Raw genomic sequence first — 7,979 nt, forward strand, 5'->3', positions numbered from 1 at the left:
ATCAAGTTACTTGCAGGACATTCCCAGATTATTTGTGATCCACGGCATAATTACAGATTATTTGAGTGACGCGCTGCACAGTTCCAGAGAACTGAAGCGGCTTGCTACACATTTCTAGAACACTTCAGCGGTCCTGACACATTTCTGGATCATTTGAAGGATTTGCGGAACATTTAAAGACCACTAACCTGGTTCTATAGAACAGTGGTTCTCAACCTTTGGAAGCCCGCGGCCCGGTTTCATTTATTTTTATAAGTGGAAGGCCCGGTCAAATACACGACTAATGAAAAATGAAACGTCAGATCAGTCGTGGCCCGGCGGTTGAGAAACACTGCTATAGAAGACTTATCAATAGGGAGATTGTTAGCTCGGTTTTGGTTCACCCAGTAAAATGCCATTAAGAGTATAAGAATATCTCATAGTTTTATAAAGGGTGGTTGATGACGTAAGCATCATTCGAAAATTCGAAAAATGATGCTTACGTCGGGTGAATTCAGGAGAATTTTCTCTAAAACGTAGAAAGACGCTTGAAATGATATAAAAAAGAAGGACGTCTGGTAACCCCAGAGTAGAAGGGGGAGGCATATTCCACTCCCCCACCAAGGAATTTAAAAAAAAATCCGTAAAATTTATTGATTCCTGCATTTTTACCGAAGGAGAAATGATTTAACTTCAATTCAAAATGTTTGTGTGTGCTACTTTTTGGAGGTTAAGAGAATTGCCTATTTCTTTGCTAGAAGTTCCCTCCATGGGTAAATATTGCTTTACCCCCCCCCCCCTCCCCAGGATAATAGAATAGCAAACATTCTATATTCAATCACTTAAAATGTAAAGTTTCATAAATCCCCCTGTAATGTCAAGTTTGTATTACAATTATTTCGTGATTTATATTTGAAATGAAAAATTAGTGATTATTATTTCACAAACAACAGTATTGAGATAAGCTAAGTATACGTATTTTAGCCTCGACAACTTCTTCCACCTTAGATCATCCTCCTCACAATGCGTTGAATATCATTGGCTATGGAGAATCATTATTTTGGGATAAAACGAGGAACCTAGATCATCAAACAATATCCTCTCAAGATTTTTCTTATGTCTAAAGGTTAATTAGACGAGAGGACTCCCAACTACAAAGAGAAATAATTTTCCGTGTTTCATCATATAGAGCTGTCGGACGTCATCGAATGGTAGGGTGACCGTATGACCCGTATTTTCTGGTATATATTCCCGTATTTTTCCCATAATTTTGACCGTCCTGACATTTTTAAATAATAAACGTCTTTGTTTTCCCACGTATTTTCAATGTAGCCTATCTGAATTGTCATTCTTCACTTAAATCAAAGATTAAAATTGTTTTCCGAACTTATTGATACTAGCTATAATATCCGGTGCTGCCTGCGTGAGTTTTCTTCAATTACTCGGAAGATTGAAAAAAGTGACAAACGATTATGAAGGAATTAACTATTATACATAATACTGGCAGCATTAAAGAAGTGGCAAACCATTGTTAAAGCATATGCGTGTCTGAAACACATTGCTAGGGAACTACGGTATCCAAAAAAAAAACAACTCTATCCTTGCCAGACCTATTTTTGGTGATTCTGACCGCGTTTTTTGGTGTACAAAGCAATTCCCCTCCTTCAATTCTAATTTGGCGACCCTCTAAAGCGGCGCCTCGTGCGGATGATGGTATCATCTCTCCTTACACCAGCCAAAAAATTTCACGTGTCGAAGTGCAATATTCGCTGACATATATTCGAATTCCAAAAATCGGGGAAAAGTTGGGAAAGAATAACATAAATGGAGATTAAGGAATAATTCTTCGTTAGTTCCCCCCCCCCACCCCCAACTTTTCTCAGATTTTTGAATTCAAATATCTCTGTGAATATTGCAGTTAGGAAACTTGGGATTTTTTTTTTTTTGTTGGCTCAGGCAGGGTATCCTGACTCAGAACAAGGCAACAACTTTCTAATTAGGAGTTAGAGGACAAGGGGAGCATATAAAAATGTAGATTTTTTTTTTTATTTTGCGATACAACGCATTTCCACTTTGAAAACTGATACAAGGTGATTTCTGAGTACATTTTGAGCACCAATAAATACACTCTGGTACATAATCCTAATTTTAATGTTTTGTTTTTTTTTTCATTTGACTTGAACAAATTTTTGATCGAAGTCATAACATATTTTATGTAAATTATTGTCAATCATTTGGGATTCACTTTGGATTGCTACATGGTGCACGGAAAGTGTATTGTTTTCCCCCTCGGCTGGTTTAGGGGATTCTGAGAACAGAATTTTGTCCATATGGACCCCCTCGGAAATGAGGGGTGGCCAATGTGAAGTGATTTTGTGTGGCCCGCGACAAGGTAAAAGTACCGTGAAAAAATTAAATTTGTGATCATTATTTGAACTATCGGTTCCAACAGCAGATTTCTTGACTGCTTACAAAACTTCGTATTTCTAGTGACGAAATTAATTTAGTTACTAATTAATTCAATTAGTAATGGAGCGGCTTATACTCCGAAGTTGCACCTCAGATGCGGCCCGCGACGCTGTAGCTGACCATTATGTTGGCCCGCGAACAGAAAGAAGTTGGCCACCCTTACCTTAAACTTTTTGTTCCATCGCCTCCTGCTTCAGAGTTTTTCTCTAATCGCCCCCCGACTGAAGCAAACTCATAGCATCCCATGTTATACTATGGCGTCTATCCCCCCCACGGACTATTGCATTGCCCACTTTGGAAAACACTGACCTAGATGGACGAGGTCCACTTTTACTCTGAAGGGGAGTCAGGTAGTCCAAGTTCTTAGAAACTTCCCATGACGTAAGGCCCAACCACGCTGATTGGCTGAAAGTCCTAGTCCGGGAGAATTATCCTGGGAGTTTCGCTTCTCTTGAAGGGATTCCGGACGAGTATCTCGACATTACTAAGCTGTAAAAATTAATACTTGTACAGGACTGCGATGTCCTTGATTATGTTGCGTGTGCCTATGTTTTATATTGTGAAATAGTTAATTTCTAGTATAGCAAGTCATATCGATGGCACTAGGTACTTGCAAAAATTGGGGTAACGTTATAATCTTTTGTTTTATATATATTATTATTATTATTACGTCACCAAGGAGTCTAATAATTCTTTTATCACAACGCAAATGTCCTTGTCGTAAAGCAATTCACAAATTTCAAATGTTAAAATTGCCATAAAAGGTCTCAATTATTTAACTGAAGTTTCGTATTCATTTTTCTTTTAGCATTTTAAACAATAAGAGAGTTACAACACAACAAAAATCTACAATGAAGAAGAACGTTGTAAACTTTTCTGTATTTATCATTATTGTTATAGGAAAGAAAGAAGCCGTAACATGTTCCGTAACTGTCCTCGTTCTTCTAATGAACATAATAAAGTCTTTTTTTCTTTGCCGTCGTGAGTGACGAGAAAGTAAACGGTCTGTTTTCACGAAGGAATACAAAAAAAAAAAAAAAAAACCCAAAAAGACTCCCTCCTCTTATTATACACACACACGGGAAATGCTCTAAGTTTTTCACTCTTGTTATAAAAATTAAACAATCTTTTTCTGTTGCCTTGAATTCTATGTTGCGTTACCACTGGAACTTGCGAAACAAAACTGCTATAGCTCAGAGACGTATTTACAAGAGGGCTATAGGCCAGGGGCGGAAAATTTGAGGGATCAGTGGTCAAGAAAATTAATGGAATGGGAGAAAGGAGGTAAAATTTTTGTATCTCGAAGACTCTTTTCTTTCTTTATTTCAAACCGAGCACAACTCAGGTCTATCACCATCTATGGGCGATTTACTACCTAGTGAGTTGTGCCGGAAGTGATAAGTGCCTAACAGTCTGAGTGCGTATTTAGTGTTGTGTTTGATTTTTTAGTGCTGCCCTCTATATTTTGAGAAGTGAAGTGAGTGATGTGTTATGATTGAATTATATATATATATACATTTGTACTGTTTGTAGGTCTGTTGCTTTCTTTGGCGAGACTTTTTAACGGGGAGATCGGCTCGCATTCGCGCCTTGAAGTTGAGAACCATAGAAAACCAACTTCAGCCGACCACCACTGTTTCGACGGTGGGGTGGTGCCAGGAGACAAGGCTCGGAGACACAAACGGAGCCACGAATCTGCCGGTCTAGAGCAGTGTTTCTCAACCTTTCTGAAAACAAGGGCCAGTGAAATGTCCGACCCGAGTGGCGTAGTGGTAAGATGCTCGTCTACCACCGTGAAGGTCGCCGTCACGGTGCCAGGTTCAAACCCGAGAGAGTATATAGATACGATATTTTCCCCTAACGAATTTTAAGGTGATCACCGATAGATAGCGCCTTCATCTCCAACCGATCTCATTGATCGCAGTAAATTGCAATATAGCGATATGGTCAGAGAGCTGGTGCGAACAGCTGTTTTTGTTTTCAGTAGTAAAATGTCCGAAACAATTTGACGTACCTCTTGTGTCCCGTGTTACGGGACATTCCTGTAATTTCCGTTGTTCCGATTTCGTTTATACATTTGTGTCCCGTTTTTTCAAAGATATTTATTTGAATTTGTAATATTTGGTAAAATCGTGAATATGCACAGCGTTCTCATAACATAAATTATATTATGATAATTATAAGGCAAAAGTTATATTCCCCTCACAATTTTTGCCAGGTTAAACGATTTTTTTACGATTGGTGAGTGTGCCTACTGCTGGACTCGTGTTAAATGACAATTGGTGATGTCCCGTGTTTTACGGATTATTATTTACGATCCTAGTTAACCGAATGGTTATTTTTCGTTTTTAGTTTCCGAATTTTATTTTTCTCAATGAAATATGGTCATCCGATCAAAATCATTTGAATATTTTTATCGCGAAATACATTTTTTTATTGTGATTTGTAGCAGTCTTTTACTACCCCACCCTTCAGCAATTTCAGCAGTAATTAACAAGTTACTTTTTAAGGCAATAAATTGCGATTTTTGGCAAAATTTAGTGATATCCTGTATTTAGTACCGCAATTGCCTGCCTTCTCCTTGTTGATGCGTCGTAAACATAAATGTGAAGGTATAATTTCAATTTTTTAACCCATATGGATATCACTAAGATCATTTACAACGGGTGAATAATTTTATCAAGTATGCCTGCGGACCTCTGCAGGGTTTGTCTGTACAGCATGGGTTTCTGACTGGTGTTCCGCGACAGCTTTTTCGGGGTTTCTCATGATCAAACGCCACGGAACCCTTAAAAATCCCGGAACCCGGAGAACTTTCAGAGAAGAAAACTTTCTTGCTACTGATACTCGCAAAGCTGTTGTTTAGTTTGAATTTTAAACGAAGATAAAGTGCGGGGTTTTTAAAAAAAATCTGGACCACTCTCTTGTTTGATTAAAATAACTTAGGCAGGGATTACACTATAAAAGTTTGATAGAAGTTCATTCATAAAACTTGAGAAATGCAACCAATAAGCGTATTGGTTACATTCGAGCGAAATGTAACCATTACGCTTATAATTGTTGTTTTTTATTTACAGAACATAACTTTATGTTTTTATGATTTTCAATAAGGCTAATTTTAAGGCTTTTTTTTAAAATGATTTTCAGTAATTTTAAGGTATTTTTCACGATTTTCAGAATTTGAGGTATATTTTCATCTTTTAGAGCATTATTTTGCATATTTCAGCAGAACAATGAAGAGCGATTCCCCCCCCCCCCCCCAAGCTCATTCTTCACCAGCTTCATTTCACACATTTTGCAATTTTTCGACGACAATAGCAATAACTTACAATTTTACTTACCGTTGGCATCGTTTTTGGATTCGATTTCCCGTATTTTTCTCGAGGAAATATAGTCAGCCTATTTATAAAGGCATATTTTTAAGTTTTTTTTGGGCATAAATGCATTTTTTATAGCGCGTATTCGTTTTTAGATCATAAAAATCCTAGCCCTATATTAATGAGTTTATTTTTTTAGATTTTTCTGCAATTAATGATTTTCGTGTATAACGATCCAGAAATTTTCTTGAATTGATTGACGCAAAATTTTGAGCTCTTGAAATGAGTTATACTCTGCGATTATGTACTCGACCCTATGGTTTATGGCCAGTTACTTCAGTGGATCCTTTCGGGAATGTCTGAATTAATGATGGAGAGACACAGTTTGGAAAGATGTAGCCGACGATGTGTCTACCTGAGGGATTTTGGAGTTTCCCCTACATTTCTACATAAATGATATCGCTTGTTAAATGGAACCTTTTGGACCATTTCCACCTGTTATCAAATACGTTCAGTCAATGGAAATGAAAAATACCCTAAGAGCAATAGAAGTAGACGAGAGTCCTTAAAAGTTGTCTGAAGGAATGCTTGACCAATGAATGATCCAAAGATTTCATAATAAAAGTACATAACCGAGAGCAAGGTTGTGTGTGTGGCCAAAATCTTTCTGTTGAAGGGCTAAGATAACTGTCAGTGTCGCGCGCCGCATTACGGAAGTCATTCCGGTGTATGAGTCGCACCAGTAAAATGACTGGAAAATCGCACATTTGTATACGCCACAAGTAATACAGGGTGGTTCTAAATTCATGGGACAAACTTTAAGAGGTGATAAAAAACACATAAACAAGCATTTTTGGTCATAGAATGTGTGGTCAAATCGCGATAGCAAAGGCGGTAGGGGGTGCACAACAGAACTTCAAAAGAAAATATAGTATTTGCTGCTATTTGTGCTATCAACCACTCGAGGGTGCAGGAGATTGTAATGTGGTTGGTTTCCTCATGGTGCAACCCGGGAATCACAAAATCTATCACACCTCATTCTACCGCTTGTCACAGCAAGGATCCAGAGAGGGACGATTACTCCTCCCAATAGCTGAATAATATGGGAAAAGAACTGCTGTGTCCCGTATTTTACAGACCAATCAAAAGAGCCTGAGCGCAATAAATCGCCTCCCAACACATGTTTTTCTGGACACACATTCGCCTGGCTTGTCATTGTTTTGCGCAGCGTGAAATTGAGGGTCCACGCACGAATTAAAACCAAACTTTGGTTTAAAAAGAAGTTTGGTTTTTGTTGGTGCACCTTTGGAGTGAATTGGAGTTGGTTGTACCATGAGAAAGCCTGTCACATGACAAACCCCCCTGCATCCTCGAGTGGTTGATAGCACATATAGTCAGAAAATATGATATTTTCTTTTGGTTAAATGCTGTTGTGTACTTCCTAAAAGCACCCTCTACCGCCTTTGCTATTGCGATTCGACCGCACATTCCATGGCCAAAATTGTTTGTTTAGGTGTCTTGTATGACCTCTTAAAGTTTGTCCCATGAATTTAGAATCACCCTGTATAGTGAAACACGGGAAATTTTCAGTATCTAAACTTTTACCCTTCCCTTTCATCTTTACAAGCATATCCATTAAATATCTGGTTGTGTTCCTCAGCCAGATATAATACCTTAAAAATTTGGTTCTTCTGCAAATTATATTCCATCAAATCCATTCACAGTTTGAAATTTTAAAAATTGAACATTTTTTTCCCAATTTTCGCTGCAATTAATTTTCTGGTAAAATAAGCAATTTGCAAAACGAGGTTCCTGGAAAAATAGGAAAAAAAAAATTCCCACATGAGACAAGCTTTGTAAATAATTTATGCGTTTGAACAGGCAATTATGGTGAAAGAGAGAGACGGGCGGATCTAGAGCTCGCTGTTGGGAGAGGTGATTTCCTCCACATTGAAGATAGAGTGACCATACGCCCCGCGTTGTCCCGTCTTTTCCAAGACAGTCACGATTTTGTTTCTGTCACGAAAAATGTCCTGGCTTTTTTTCGTTTTTCAGACGAAGTTTTCTTGAATTTTTTTTAAAATCAAAAACATTGATACAAGTAATTTCCAACGTATTTATTTAATGCAATATTATCATATTCGCTTGGGAGGGCACCTCCATAAAACCGCGCCTGTGGAGCGAGAACAGAGTAAATTATTTCCTTCACCAATG

The sequence above is a fragment of the Pholcus phalangioides genome, unplaced genomic scaffold (assembly GCF_987345545.1).
Source record: "Pholcus phalangioides strain wild (caught in Gottingen) unplaced genomic scaffold, Ppha-v1.0 ptg000022l_1, whole genome shotgun sequence".
NCBI lineage: Eukaryota > Metazoa > Arthropoda > Arachnida > Araneae > Pholcidae > Pholcus > Pholcus phalangioides.